The 16,666-nt window shown below is 37.2% G+C and overlaps 1 long non-coding RNA gene across 1 annotated transcript; it reads right to left on the bottom strand.

The window, feature by feature from the left end:
- Nucleotides 1-931: 931 nt before the first annotated feature.
- LOC122822741 lies at nt 932-14,495 on the bottom strand. Its single transcript, XR_006369218.1, has 3 exons — nt 14,173-14,495; nt 13,814-14,005; nt 932-1,264 (listed from the first exon to the last, which is right to left on the bottom strand). It is a non-coding gene; the product is annotated as an uncharacterized LOC122822741 (long non-coding RNA).
- Nucleotides 14,496-16,666: the final 2,171 nt, after the last annotated feature.

A 16,666-nucleotide genomic window follows, 5' to 3' on the forward strand; every position in this document is an offset into this window, starting at 1 on the left:
GACTGTGGTTGTGGACAGAGTCGCGTCTCTGTGGGAAGATTAGGGCGCATCCTCCGAGCAAACACCCAGATAAATGAGGACCGGAGGGGGGGGATTCCCCAGCTGTGTTTACCTTTACACACACAGCTAATCTGTTAGCCACAGCCACACAAAGACCTTCACTCACTGCTGGAAACATTGAAAACTATCTGTGATTCTCACAAAATGAGAATATATTTTGAAAAGCTCTTTCCAGACATTTTGAGAAACATAAACTCTCATATGCATTCATAAGTTTTCAAACCCCCTGAGTTTTTACCAATTTTTCTGAGGATTCAGCCACAATTTTAGTTTATTTTATACGACAGAGCAGCAAAAACTAAAACATTGAAGTGTAAGAGAAAGGATTTTTTTTGTTAATAGAAAGCTGTAAAGGGCTCATTTAAATCCAGCCTCTTTTATTTTGGTATCCCAAAGTAAAATCAGTGGAGCCCAGTCTCAAAACAAAAACCCCTTTTCCACTCGACTCAGTTTTAGTTTTTCTATGTCTGTACAATTAATAGGCAAGAGAATTTTTTTCACCAAATTATCATTTTTAGTCATATTTTCTAACTCCAACTTGGATAAATTTGAGTGTGTAATGGATTCAATCATAACAGGTGTTGAGGGAAGGTCAACATAGTTATGAAGTAGTTCCTGTTATTCAGACAAAATGAGCCACAAACAAAAATAAAGAGATTTTACTAAAACGTGTTGGGGAAAAAAATGAACTCATCAGGATGATGGTGGCAGCGTAATGCTGTGGGAATGCTTTTATTCACTCAGGGACAGGGAAGCACACGGAGCGACATTTTGATAAAAAAATAAATAAATAAGAATTTGAATCTGATGAATATTTTCAAAACTGAATATAAAAAAATTTATCTGAAAAGTATATGTGTGTATATATTTTTTTTTTCCAAGTAAAAAAAACAACTCAGTACGCTGTTGTATACAAACTCTGAACATAACAGAAACATACATTAAACACAGTAATGACGTTTTGCTTACATTTAAAAGTCTGTCTTTAATTCTTCCATCTTAACCGTCGCCGATAACGGCTAACGGCTAACGGCTGCGGCAGCTGGCCGAGTTTCCAGTAACCATGGCAACCTGACCAGGAAGTTGCTTGATTCCTTTGGCGCAGCTAAAAGCTGCCACTTCCTGATTGAGGGCGCCGTTTCTCTCCGTAGGGTTTTTTCTTCTTCCATTTGGCAGAGCTTCACGCTGCTAAGTGCCAGAAATGCTTCAGCAGAGAAAAAAGAAAAGAAAAAGAAAACGGAGTGAACACGTTTTCCTGAGCACAGAGGGGAAGCTCAGCTTCAAAAGGAAAACACAAAGGCTCTGAGCCTCCACAATGCCGGGCTTTTATCTGGACTGTTTGCTCATTTTGAAAAGAGGGAATGTTTAAAAGACTTGTTGCACTTTGTTCAAGTGGTTCTGAATGGGAATAATCAAATATACAGTGATTTGGAAAAAAACATTAGTGATCAAACGTTTTCACAAACTGTCAAATCACAACCAAAATTCAATAAATGAGGTAATAAACCAACACAGAGCAAACACAGAAATTAAGAAAATGAGTCAAAATCTTCTGAAAAGTGTGGCATGAAATTGTAATCGGAACAGAATTTTTTTACGTAATATCAAGAGACACTTTTCCAGTTTTTCCACTGGTTCTCAGTTGGATTCAGCCTGGACTTTGACTAGGACATTCCAACACATTAATTGATCTCAACAATTCAAATGTAACTCTCGTCTAATTTTCTGAATATTTGGGGAAGAACTTCTTCCTGACTTTAGCCGTGTTTCCATCAACATTTTTAAATTTTGAATTGTCGTATTAGAAACGGCAAAAATCAGAATAACTGCCTCAATTTCTCAAAAAAGTCGGGTTCATCATTCACACAGGTAAAATGTAGAAATAAATCTATGAATAGATATTTATTTCTATTAATGTATCTATTTATACGGAAGAAGATCAGTGCCAACACAAATAAATAAATTCTGACTTTATTCTCGGATGTCTAATTCTGTCAATCTATGTCAAAATCCAAAATATAAATAACCAAACATTATCATGTGTATGTCAATTATGTTGTCAGTATGTAAAAGTGATTAAATAACTGTTTCTTCCTTGTTATAGGATTTGTAAACCTTCACTTCATCCATGCTGACAGCCTGTTCCAAATGTAGTAGGTAGAATTGAGTTTTATAACTAGATTTGTCTGATAGCATATAAACAATGAAAAAAATCTGAATATTGAGAAAAAAGTCCTAATCTAACATTCAGATCAGAGTTCTGAAAATAAAGTGTTTCTATTTTTTAGTGGCCCTAATCATTTATGTCCTTAATTGACTAATTTTATTTTTGGGCACAAACCAGACTCCGTACATTTTGCTTCTTGCATGTTTAACAACTTAAAACAATCTGTGTTTTTTTTATTTATTTGTTTGCATCAACTTACCAAACTTTTAATAAACACATTTAATAGTCATGAAATTCACATCTGAAACTAAATCGATAATATTTACCAAAAACAAAGAACCACTGCAGACATTTTTCTTTTCATTAATCTACAAACAAACAAAGTCTTGGGTAAACCGATATGCAGGAGTTTGTTTTGGAGCACGCTGTGTTGATCCAGGGATATTTCACACCCTGGGGGGTCAACAGCTGAGCGCCGGCAGCCTGGACTGAACCGGAGCGAGGCGGCTGCTCAGGCGGCGTTTCACTGCGGACCAGAACTTTTGGAGGGAAACCAAAACTCAGGAACTCAGCAGCTGAAACGGGAGTTCAGCCAACTCCCAAAATGATTTTAATGTTCAGAAAACACACCGCAGGCGGCCACATCAGGGTCCGTCTCATCATTCATTAATAATAAAATAATGAGAAAGAAATAAAGATATTAATTTTATCTTTATGCAGGAATCTGGTCAATTTTAGAAAATTCTTAGAAAAAAATGACAGAATTTTGAGGAAAAAAGTAAAAAATCTGAGATCAAAGTCAAAATTGTGAGAAAAACCAAAGAGAAACGATCTAAAAAGTTTGATTTTTGTAAAATCAATAGAAATCTCCAGAGGAGAGGAGAGGGGAGGAATTGAAACGACATCAAGAAGTTACGTTCTCTCCCTGTGTGTTGACGCCCCCACCCCCTGCCGCTCTGAGCGACCCCCCTACCCCGTCTTTAACTCTTCAAATGTCGCCTGAGGTCGCGCTCTTCAGGGTCACCAGACTCCGCCCTGCTCCATCCCCCAAACCTCCACAGCTCAATTCAGAGGAGGAAACACAGACATGATGAGCTGCAGGCGGTCCTGTGTGTGTGTGTGTGTGTGTGTGTGTGTGTATGTGTGTGGGCGTGTGTGTGTGTGTGTGCGTGTGTGGGCGTGTGTGTGTGTGTGTGTGTGTGTGTCTGTCTGGTTATTATTTATAACCAGACACATAATGTAACCTGATAAAGTGACATTACCAGATACTGTAACCTGTCACATTATCTGGATGCGTCCTCACAACGTCACCAAAGTGAAAAGGGTTGCTATGGAAACACTGAGAAAATATTGAAGCGATTCTTAATCACACAGAGGAAAGTTTCAGTTTTGCTTAAGTTTGATGTTCAGTTGGTTTCTGAAGATAAAATTTTTTAACTTTCTTTGTAACATGAAAAAAAACGTAATTAGACCATAATGTGCTGACCTGTACGGAGCTAAATTGGAGCCATAAAATACTTTTCTGATTCGTTTTTTTAAAACAAACTTTATTGTCCCAATGTAGCTCCATAGAGGTCTATAGACATATTGCAATGTGTCGCCTCATGCTGCTAGCCGATGATGGCTATCATTGGTTTTAGTTGGTAACATAACGCACTAATTCTTAAACTGTGTGATTTATAAAAGAAAAAGCGATGCAGTGCCCTGACACTAGAAAACAAGGTCATAGGCTTTCACCTTTCACAGATTAATAAACGTTTTAACAAAAACAGAACGAAAGGGAAGTAGCTCAGTTATGCTAGCTTGACTTTGAGAATCTTGACACGTAGATGTGCTGTGGAATTCTGTGTGTTTAGGTTTAGTTAATAAAAAGGCGACTAAACACCAACTCTGACAGATCATCAGTAGAGCAGGTGTTTAAATTAGCTAATCAACCACCACTGTGTTAGCTTAGCTGATAGCAGCGTAGCTAATCTGCCACAGTGATCACTTAATAATCACAAAATAAACATCAAGCCTGGAAACATAAAACTGTGACAGGCTGAATGTTCTGTTTGACTGTTCAACTCATCCATCCATCCAGTTTTAGTCAGTTCTTGTATTTAACCACGTTTGATAAAAAGTGTGTAAATGATCTCATATGGAAGACCATTCATACCAAATGTTGAATAAATCTGCTGTCAGGATTGCTCAAGTAGCAGCTGAATCCAAAGCTAGCTGATGTTGTCATTGTTAGTTTGTTTGCTCATTTCTTTGTGTCTCTGTCTCTCCATCTCTGTATTTTCATCTCTTCATCCCTCCATCTCTCCGTCTGTCTTTTCGTCTTTCTGTCTCTCCGTTTCTCTCCAGAACAATCCATCCGTTTGTTTTCCTGCAGAGACGCTGAAAGGCGGTTTGTCCCGATCATGAAGTGTGTCGTCGTCAGATTCCCAAACTGGACGCTAATCAGATCAGTTTGACAAATGACCAGCGACCAGGATGGGGGAGGAGACGCTGGGGGTCAAAGGTCAGCCTTTCAGAACAGCTCCATCGAACTATCATTAAATCTTATCGTGTTAAGATTTCCCGCCGCCCAGGGAAATGCAGAGAAATGCCTCCACGTTTTTAAGAGTCTGAACAGTTTGGAAAATAAAAATAAAAGCTCATTTGAAAGGAAGTGATGCGTTTCCTCTGAGGATCGGCTGAAACATCAAACATCCAATGGTTTCTTCACAAAGACCGAAAACAAAAAATTCCTCTGCGCTAAACAGAGAAACTAAAAACAAGTGTTTATAACATCAGTGAAATGCAGCTCTGATCTTGTTTTGGTTTGTTTTCTCATGCGTGAAGAATGTCGACGGTCTCTGGCTTTGTTTTCCTACGCCTGCCGCCCAAATTTCCATCACGAGCGTCTGACCCTGAGTGACCCTGAGTGACCCCGTGAAGAGGCTCTGATTAGCCTCCATACATGTGCAGATCGGCACAAATCCTTGACTTGGAGCCGAGGATCAATCTGAATTTTATTTTCTGTGGATGTGCAGCGATGCAGGCCGTTGGTCCTTATGACATCAAGACTCTCTTCTGTTTTTCTACTCGTCTGCAGAAAGAACAAACTGTTTCATTGATGATTTTTCCTTTTTCAGCTTCCAGATCCAAAGCTGCACAAATCAGAATTACAAACAAAATTCACCTAATGGAAACACGGAAACTTCCAAATCATTCACGTTTTCTGATAAAAGATTTTGTGTTTTTTCTTTTTACCAAACTGCAACAGAAACACGTTTATCGCATTGAGCCACGTGGTCGTGTTACTACTGGAGGAAACGAGGAAAACCGACATTTTAGACTTTCAAAATACAGAATTTATTTTTTCATTTTAATTTTGAGATTTTTTTTTCTTTTAATAAAAATTATGGTTTGAAATTTGCAAACATTTTTAATGGAAACTCTGCTCTGCAGTCCAACTTTTCACTCTGAATTCTGGCATTTTTCTCAAAATTATGACTTTAATTTTGAAAGTTTTCAACTTTTGAAACATAATCTTTTCTAGAAAATTTTTGAGATTAAAATTTTGGGGTAAAAGTTTTCCTCTTGTTTTCTATTTCCAGAGGCCCGAATGCTCCATATCTTTTCATCTACTTTACAAATGGACTCCAAAAAGGTTTCATGTCAGTTTCTTGACTTAAACATTAAAGGAGAGCCTGAAATAAAGAGGTCTGCTGTTCTTCCGGTGGTAATCCCACCTGTTGTAAACGTTAAATACGCCTGTTACCTTGAGCCACGATCCGCCCTGAGCGAGCGGAGATGTGATACGGTTGAAGTCCGGCAGAATAAAGAGGAAACCGGAGCGGGTTCAGACGACCAAGGCCGCAGCTCCAACTTCTACCGAGTCCCTCGTCTGCAACAGATGCAAGGCTACAGTTTCAGAAACGGCGGTTTATTGACGAGGTGAAGGCCGCTGGAGGCAGCGGGACACTGCTTCTTTAAAATAATCCGATCCAAAGGGAAGTCAGGGATGAGCTGCGGGTCAGCGAGGAATCTGAATGGAGCCGCTGAAACACGGCAGATAAAAGCCTGGTCTGCACAGTTATAGTCCCACCGAGACTTTAATGGTCATCTGGGGGACGGAAAGCAGAAAAGGCTGTGCTTACCGCTGGAGCATTAATCCCTCATCGTTGTCAAACTGCTGGGATTTTATCTCTTAATCCAGCACTGCTGCCTTGAAATTAGGAATCTGCAGAAAGTAATAAATGGATAATCTTACCTGCAGACGATGTTGGCTTCTTCCTTTAAATCTAGATTAGTTTGGTCTCAGGCTGTATTCATACCAGTCCTGTTTGGTCCGATTTAATCCAGTTGGTCCAGAATGTCGGTTCATTTGTGGAGGTTTAATTATCCGACCAAAGAAATCAAACTCTGGTCCTGTAAAACTCAGTTTCGGTTCGGTTTAAATGCGAACACCAAGCGGACGGAGACCGCTCCCAAAGCAGGAAGTGCACCAAAGCTCAGGGCATTCTGGGTAAATCTGTTTTTGACTGTGCAACTGTACAAACAGATCCTCATACTTATGCAACAATAAAAGATAAAAATCCACAAAGTTTAAAACAGAAAAAACTATTTCTGATTTTTTTTTAAAAAGTATCTTGTTTTTACCAAATCATAAGAATTATTTTCAGAGGTTTGGAGGTTAAAATGTGCAATAGAAAGAAACTAACGCTTGAAAGATTTATTTCACTGAATATGTGAAACTTAATCTGGATTCATAATAATTTAAGATTTATCAGAGTTTTCTACTGCAGTTTAGCTGCTTACAACCTTTAAACTGAACCTCAAATTCCTGAATTATGTTTTTAATTAAAGCATAAAACTCTGATTATAATTTATTCAGTTTAAATAAATCCAGAACTCGGCTACATATTCAGTTACAAACTTCCCAACATCTCACTTTGAAGTAGGAACTTTAACTTTAACCCTTTGAAATTTTAAACCACTAATCGTCACCGGTCACAACTAACAATTCCTGCAGGCGCAGCTTAGAGTTAGCATCCAGAAAACTCAGCATTATTTCCATGATTTAATGTGAAACATGACACATATAATCTGATCTCATCACTCTGATTATTCTGCTGATCCAGCTGGGGGTCAGAGTGTTGGCATGTGTCTATTGTCTGGGCCGGCCATTGTAGGAGTGGGGGTTTAAATTTTAAAGTTTCTCTCTCTCTCTCTGTGTGTGTGTGTGTGTGTGTGTGTGTGTGTGTGTGTGTGTGTAGGCAGACCAATTATTCCCTGCTCAGCCTAGGATGACCTATAGGCCGACCGAAATCTATTCAGAGAAGAAGAAGGAGTCACAAGGAGGATGAGGAGGGGGGTTCTTAACTTAAGTTATTTAGCAAAAGAAAAAGAAAAGGAGATGTAATTTTGAAGTATTTAACTAGAAATGAATGGTGGGGCTCGATTAAACGTTGTGATGTAGTTAACAGCACGGTCAGTAATTAAATAATCACATTTTAATAAAAAACTATTGCAGCAACATTTTCAATTCAAGAAACATTTTTGCTATGAAATGACTAAATAAACCAGAGTTGGGTAGTAACTAGTTACATTTACTCAATTATATTTACGTGAGTAATTTTTTGGAAAAAATGTACTCTGTGGAGTATTTTTACTTGAGTCATTTCATTATGAAGTATCTCATCTCTTACTTGAGTAAAACTTCTGAATTTTCTCCCCACTGAAGGAAAAACAAACATGTTTTAACTCAAAATTAAACACACCTGCAGTTTTTGTTAAAAGTTTTGTCAGTTTTATACTGAAAGAAACTGATTTGGAAGAAAAAATTATTTTGCCTGATTTTATTTTATGCAACTTGTGAATTATTGACGTTTTTGTCCTTAAAATACCCAAATTTCCACTTAACTTTATAATTTTGTCTAATGACTTTTTAATGATAAATTATTGATAATGTGATCAGTAACTCTGTACTGATCAGTAAAAAGTGTAAACTTTTTACCAAATACTTTATTTTGACTCGAGTCATTTCTGGGCGGCTACTTTTTACTTTTACTTGAGTATTATTTTTGGGTTCTCTGCCCACCTCTGGAATAAACAGACATATTAGCTTGATAAGATATTTGTTGTTTTTAATCTGTTATTTAAATTATTAAACGATCAGGAGAGTTCCCCTGATCGTTTATGGAGCTTCTTTAGAAATGTGGACTGTGGATGCTAATAGTAGCGTTAGCTGCTACATGTTTAGCACTGAGATTCTAGTTTAGGCTTGAATAGCTTCGCTGATAAGCTAACGCCTTTTAGCACAACCCGAACACAACAACAATCTTTTACAGTGTCCCGTCGGATCGTTTTTTTGAAGCATAATTTCACCTGTAGCGCGCCGAGAGAAACGGCTCCAACACACAATGCTAATAAACTGTGAGTGCGTCAGAATTACGGCTGTACTAGAAACGCGTTCTGACCGGAACCTTTGATTACAAAATAAATAAATAAATAAAGAAGCGATTAATTATGTAACTGTGTTAAAATCTATGTAATTAAGTGATCAAAATTAACACGTCAAAGTCCCGGCTCTACAGTAATTACTTTCTACTCTTCCAGAAAGTAGAGTGCTCACAAAATGATTGGATTTTGTGAAAGGACGAGCTGACAAAAAGTTGCTACATGTTAGCCGCTCACATTGTTTTAAAGATGTTCCTTTTTGAAATAAACTACTGAATGAGATTTTTAAATGTGTCTTCTTTTCTTTTCTTAAAAATAACCAAAAATGTGTTATTTTTGCTCATCCCAGCAGTTAAACGACAAGCTTGATGTTACCATCTTAACAAAGAAGCTAACTTAGATTTGTGTTTATTTCTTTACAAAATAGTGTTACAAAGTCCAGATGTGCTGATGGGGGATTTGTCCAGCTCAGTCAGCAGAAGGTTTAACAACAATGACAAAAAACAGAAAGTTTGCTGGGTGTTGCTTTAGCCATAGGATGCTAATATTCAATTTGAAGCTAAATATTTAGCATACTAACTAAATATTAGGCTTCAAACTAAATATACTGGAACTGAGCATTTAGTTCACTACCTAAATATATAGTTTAATTTGATAAATATTGGCCTCCAAGTTAAATATTTAGCTTGCTTACTGCTTTCTGCTAAATATTTAGTTCAGAGCTAAAAATTGTAAACTAAATATTTTATTTCCCAACAAAAATATTTAGTTTTAAATTTTATAAATTAATGAATGACATGGTGAAAACATGAAAAATTAACGCCCATTTTTTCTGTTATTACAGGTTGAATAATACAAACTACTGATGTGAATTTCTGACTGTGAAACTTTACAAACGGGAAGCGATACATCTGAAATAAATAAAACATTTCTGAAATCCTTTCAACAAAATGAATGAAACAAACTTCCCTGTATTACAGTTTTGGTTTTATCAACTGATAAGGATTATTTTGTGGGTTAAAATGTGAAATCACATATTTCTCCAGTTGAAATATGTGGAAAACTTCTTGGCGGCTTAAATTATGCATCTGCACTGACCGCCAAAATACAGCCGCCTTTGTGTTTTCCTCCATTGTGTCCAGAGGAAGGTATTGAAATGTGGATGCGGTCGGGAGCCACAACATCTGTCTGCAGACAATATGTAAAACACTATACCTATTGTGATTTTTGGAGGGATCCTGCTTCTTGTCAAGTTTCCCTCCAAAGTGATTCAGCCAATTAGACGGGATGTAGGGGGCAGGGAGGCTGAGACAGCGGTGACCCCGGGTCTGACCCCCAGCCGGGCTCCAACAGCACCAACCTCCCCTCCAGACCCCAACCAACGCTGAAGCACCGCTGGGCGAAGGGAGGTGGCGCCGGGCAAATACTTCAGCATGTTTTCACTCCATAAGAGCAAAAATTAAACATTCAGGAACCGAAAAGTATTTGGTTGAAAGGCAAGTAACGGATCAAAACCTCAAATATTTAAAAATTACATCATCAGATGGACCAAAATGTAAAGTTAAGAGGAAATTTTGGTGTTTTAAGGCCCAAAATGTCAATAATTCATATAAATAATGTAAGTTTACATTTCCAAAACAGTTTCTTTCAATAAGAACCTGATTAAACCTCAACGAAAACCGGAGAAGTTCTGGTTCAAACAGGTTTGATTTTAATTCGGTGGACAGAAAATCCAGAAATATCAAACTTTAAAACTTCTGGTGATTTTTGGTTGAAACATGTTTGTTCTTCATTCTGTGAAGTTACTCACAGTGAGTAAAATATCCAGATCCAATTTACTCCAGTAAGAGTAGAGAGTAAAACTTCATAACTAAAACATTGTTATGAGTAAAAATACTCCTATAAGTACCGTTTTACAAAAGTTACTCAGGTAAAAGTAACTAGTTACTACTGGCTTAATACCTTCTCCATCATCTGGATAAAAACAGAGCAGAACTTCAGATTTTGAGCTCATAAAGAAATAAAAATAAAGCAAGTAAATAAAGATTAGAGTGGAGTTCAGTCAGATTTAAAGTCGGTCGGTTATTTTCTTCTTTGAATTACCAAAACTCTTTGGTTTTATTAACTTTGACAAAAGATAGACGGAGCTAAAAGAAAAGAAAGAAATCAGGATTTTTATGTGTTAGACCATCACAAAGTATGTTTAATAATGAACAGGAAGTACTGGTGGACAACATGGACTCAGACGTTTCTCATATTTTGTAGTGAAAAATGATAATAAACTATATATTAATAGTTTTAACATTACTGTCAAACAATCATAAAATTTTGAAAAGAGAGAAGTGGTTATAACCTTAAGGGACAAGATTTATACTAATAAACTTCACATAGAGACTTCATTTAATAATATTTATTGGTGCTCTTGAGGAAAAAAACTACAAAAAAAACACTTTAGTCAGTTTTTTTAACATTATCTGGAATTTATCGTCAAAAATCTTAGGAGAAATTTACCCCAATAAATGACAAATGATACGATAATTGTCCACCTCTAAGCAGAAGAAAAGTTATTATAGATAACGGTAAACTGTGGCGTGTATTTCTATGTGTGGAACAGTTGCAGGTTTTTTTAAGTTTGTCTTCATAAACTTTGTGCATCTAGAACAACCCAGTTCTACAGTCCCACAACTTTTAGATTAAAAGTCATAAAGTCCAGATCCTGAGCAGAACGTCGCCCATCACCGCGTTGTGTTTGTGTTGTTGTCAACCTGCATGTTATAAGAGCAAAAACACAATTCTTTGACCTGCCGTTTGTAGCCGCGCTGTTAAATAATAATAATAAAACATAATAAAACAATAAATAAAACAGTTTAATTAACTAAATGAAACCTGGAGATGAAGCTGGTATTGATTCGGTGCAGTGAACCACAGCAACGGGAAAAATAACGTAGAAAAACCGCTGAAAACCACCAGTGCTCTTCTTTTTTCTCACTCTCTGTCGGCTCGTTGCCATAGCAACTGACTGACAACAGCTCCGTTGATGTTTCTGGATTCAACACCAAAAATCACTCAGACGTTTCCCACACAAAGAACAGAACATTCAGTCTGTTACAGTTTTATGTTTTCAGGCTTGATGTTTGTCTTGCGATTATTAATAAGTGATCGCTGTGGTAGATTAGCAACCGCTGCTATTAGCTAACACAGCGGCGGTAGCTTAGCTAATTTAAACACCTGCTGTACTGATGATCTGTCAAGGTTGGTGTTTAGTTTGCCTTTTTTAAATAACTGAAACACACAGAGTTCTGCAGCCCATCTACGTGTTAAAGTTGTCATAGTCAAGCTAGCACAACTGACCTACTTCCCTCCCCTCACCGTTTCCTGACCTTTTCATCTAGTTGTTGTAATGTAACAAAGCATTGTGTCCATTTTTCTTTCATATATTAGGCGTTCATTTAAGATTTGGTGGGTCATGTTGACAACTCAACAGCTCAAACCAATGCTAGTCATTGTTAGCAAGCAGCCTTTTGCCCTCCAGCAGGAAGCTGTGGGGCGGGATCTTGTGATGTCACACTCCAAAGGGTCTATATAAATCACGCCGTGCTGCTTTCGGCCCAACTGCAACATAAAATAATCAAACTGCACAGAGAGCCGACCCGTTTTTACCTTAAAAAGTATTTCCTGTTCAGGCTAAGCAGTGAAATCCCCGTTTGTTTTTTCCATGTTTTCCACTCTGACAGAGGAACTGATTACCTGGACATGTTTGGGGAAATTTCCCTGAGGTTAGGTTTTACATTGCACTGTGGGATTCTGGCATCTTTCTGGGGTTTCCAGGAACAAAATATAATTGCAGAACAATGATGGTGTTTATTTACGCCAGCTGTTAGAGATGGAAGAAAATGATCCAGTTGTTTTCTATGGTATACACTAAAGAAAACCCACAGCCAATCAGAGCCAGAAAGCATTTTCTATGGGAAAAATAAGATAAACTATTTGTTTAAAAATGATGAAAACTGACCATAATTTTTACTGAATGTCCTTCAAAATAAGCATTTACACAAAATGGCTGCAAAAACTATAAATAAATGAATCTACTGGAGTAAAACCTGATTAAGAAGGTTTTACTCCAACCTTTTTAATCTGGTTCCTTTTAATAATCCTTAAAAAGAACCTGATTATTCTTTTTAATAAAAGAATAATCATTATTCTTTTGTGAAAATATATTTTGAATAAATATTTCAAAGTCAAACGGAGACGAACCAAAGTGACAAAAGAAGTTCCTCCATTCCAACACAGCCTCTTCCCTCCATTTTACTAATGAAAACTCCTGAAGGCACCCAGCTGTGACCTTTGACCCCAACTGCCATAATTAGGTTATACTTGGTGCTGCTGACCACATAAAGGCTATGGATATTAAAAAACACACATGATGAGTCTTTTTAAATGGAAATGTGTAACAAAGAGTCAGAGAGGGAAACAGAGATGATACATACACTGCAAAAACACAAAATCTTACCAAGTATTTTAGTGGCGTTAGAGTGTAAATATCTTAGTACACTTGAAATAAGACTAAACTAACTTACATATAACTTTTCAGCAACATATAGGAGCTTGATTTAAGTAAATAATTCCTTAATATTGATTTTAAAAAGTACTAGCACAACTCACTTAAAAAAATGGGGAAAGTATCAAGTTATAAGTGGAATACTCTGCTAATGGAACTAGCTCTTTTTCAAATCAATATTTAGGAATTATTTACTTAAATCAAGCTCCTACATGTTGCTATTTTAAGTGTACTAAAATATTAGGATTATAACCCAACCAAAAACATTTGGTAAGATTTTGTGTTTTTGCAGTGCATCCTGAATCAGGCATTGAACAATGGAAAAACACAAAATATTACAAAGTATTTTAGTCTAGTTTCTAATATTTGAAAAAATTTAAAACTGTAGCTTTTCATGAAGATATAGAAACTTGTTTTAAATCAATATTTAATTAATATTAATCAAAAAACACTTGCTAAAAAGTTATTCTTAAGTTAGTTTAGTCTTATTTCAAGTGTAGTAAGATACCAAAATTACTTGGTGAATTTGTATTTCCGCACTGTGAGAAAGTTGGGACTATAACACTTGAGATGTTTCATGTGAAATGAACACAGACCTCTTTAAAAGTTACTGCATCCCAGCGGAGACACTTGAACGGGACGTGAAGTGACGCTGGATGTTAGGAAAGCACCAGCGCCATTCTGGGTGTCGCTGCGCCGTTCCAGTTATGTCCGCCATTTTCTCCCTCACTTTGTTTATCTGCGCCAGGCCTCCGCTTCCCACTGGGCTTCAGTCGCACACAAACACGCTACACCACGGAAATGAGAAATTTACTGTTACACAAACAAACACAAGCCTCAATGGCCGTCCTGAGACAGCGTAATGGGAGCGTAGGTGTCGGTTTTCACATGCGGCTCTCATGGGGGCAGAAACATGGTAAACATTAGCGCCGTTCCCACAGCCACCGAGCCTCACCTGCAGGGAGAGGTGGGAAAATATCCGCGCTGTAAGTCTCACTGAATCATCACACGAAGCAGCTCCGCTAGCACGATTCCCAGAAAAGTAGATCTGTTGGTGAAAAATTGGGACAACGGGAGTTTGGAAAAGTTGCGAAATGGTACAGATAAAATCTTACCGATATGAACACGTCTCATAATCTTAAACACTAGCCTCTGGATATTTAGCATGAAGCTAAATATTTAGCTAGCAAACAATGTGTGAAGCTAAATAGCGAGCTAAATATCTAGTTTAAAGCTAAACATTTAAACTAAATATGTCACTAACTTGCTAAATACTTAGCAAGCTAACTAGTTTAAAGCTAAATATTAAGTATTAAACTAATTATTCAGTTTAATGCTTAATTAAGCAGGAATTTAACTAGTAAGGTAAATAATTAGATTGAAACAAAACATTTAGCAAATATTAAGTTTGAAAGCTAAATATCAAGCTTGAGGTTAAATATTTAGATGGTAAACTAAATTTTAAGTCTAAGTATTTTTTTTAACAAGCTAAATATTTTTGCTTCAAAATAAATATTTAGATTCTAACAAAATAAGTTAGCAAGCTAAATATTTGATATGAAACTAGATATTTAAGTTCAAAATAAATATTTAGTTAGTAACCTCATTATTTAGCTTTAAAATAATTTAGAATCAAATTTTAATTACAAGCTAAATTCAAACTAAATATTTAGCTTTTCAGCTAAATATTTAGTTTGAAATTGTGATCTTGATAAATTAACAAATAACATTATAAAAATATGGCTTTGCAAATTGAATCTCCAAACAAGCTAAATAACCCAAAAATATTGCTGTTAATTTTTTGAAGCTAAATACTTAGCAAGGAAGGAAAATCAAAGTACAGTTGCAAATTTCTGAATGTGTCCTGCCAGGGTCTAAAGTCTCATTCATAAGCAGATAGATTATCATAAAACAAACAGCAGAGATTCCAGATCAACCAGATTAGCAGAAACTTTGGGAACAAGGAAATCTTCATTTCTCAGGTCAGTCAGTCGGTTTTTCCATCAGGGCTTTTCTGGCTGCTGTGCTGAGCTTTTTATTCATATTCTTCACCAGACTTCCCTGTAAAAGACATAAATGAATCAGAATAATTTGCTGACAGGAAAGTTCAGAAACAGCATCTTTGGTTGTGTAACATTGAGAAAAGGTCAATAATAGGAGAATGTTGAGGTTCTGTAAACACGACCGGGACCAAACGGTCGCTCCGTCCTCTCTGTGTTTGCATGTCACATGTACACGGAAACCGTCGTATGCGTACAGAGGCTCTGTTTGAAGACGCTCCCATTGGCACAGTGGTGGGAACGCTGGGAGCCAAACTTCAGCGGGAATCTGGTTCACTGGTCAAAGGATGGAGGGACAGGCAGGCTGGGTTTCACTGCAGTCAAAGATGGCATTGTTCTGGACCCAGAACTGGAAACAAACAGGTCTGCTGGTTCTCGTAAACCTCCGACTGGCATTCAGGATTTCTGTGTCTGAAAACCCAAAATCAGTTCTGGACCTTTTTACATTTCGCCTCAGTACTGCTGGGATTTGACATGAGTAAAATGTACAGTAATTATTAAATGGTAAAAAAAACTTACCAAGAATGTTTAGTCTTGTTTCTATTGCACATATCTTAGTACACTTGAAAAAAGACAAAACCAGTTTAATAGTAACTATTCACCAAGACAGAGGAATTTAAATTAGTAATTTCCCAATTTTTTTTTGTTGAAAAAGTACTTAATCCAAAGACTTAATCCAAACCAGGACACGTTGGACCGGGTCCTGGAAAAAACAGGACATTACCTCACTTTCTAAAAATATCCCGGGACAGGACGTGAAATACGGACGTTTGGTCAACGCTAACCCTAACCCTACCCTAAGATAAATATTCAAGAATTACTGATTCAAACCCCTTGAGCAACCTGTTCCTCTCCAAGAACCGCTGATGAAAATGACATCCTAACCCAACATCTGAAGGCACTGAGTGCAACTTCCTCCTTTACAAAATATAAAAGGAGCAGCGTCAGATATTAACGGTTGGAGGATTTCTCTTTTGTCTTCTGGAGCCATTTCTCTTGCTAGCACTAGACTAGCATGTTAGCGTTGGTTGGATTTACCCAGAATGCCCTGCGCTGTAGCCAACTTCTTGAAGCGGTCTCTGGTCCGCTTGGCGTTCTCATATGCATTCAAACCGGACCAGAGTTCATTTCAACCGAACCGAGGTTTAGAGGACCAGAGTTTGAGTAACATTCACACTTCCCCAGATTAAAGTGGACTGGAGTTGGATTCAAACAACTGAACATAAAAACGTAAGGCTGACTTTTCTGGACGCTGTGGTTTGATCCAGTCTGCACTGGACTGTAGCTCAGGTCATGTTGAGGCCTGATGGTTTTTGTCAGCTTTCGTTTTAAGAGACGCATTCATGAATGCATTCACACCGATGGATGTGATAAACTCCATGAAATGTC

This window comes from Gambusia affinis, linkage group LG20 (genome assembly GCF_019740435.1).
Source record: "Gambusia affinis linkage group LG20, SWU_Gaff_1.0, whole genome shotgun sequence".
NCBI classification, from domain to species: domain Eukaryota; kingdom Metazoa; phylum Chordata; class Actinopteri; order Cyprinodontiformes; family Poeciliidae; genus Gambusia; species Gambusia affinis.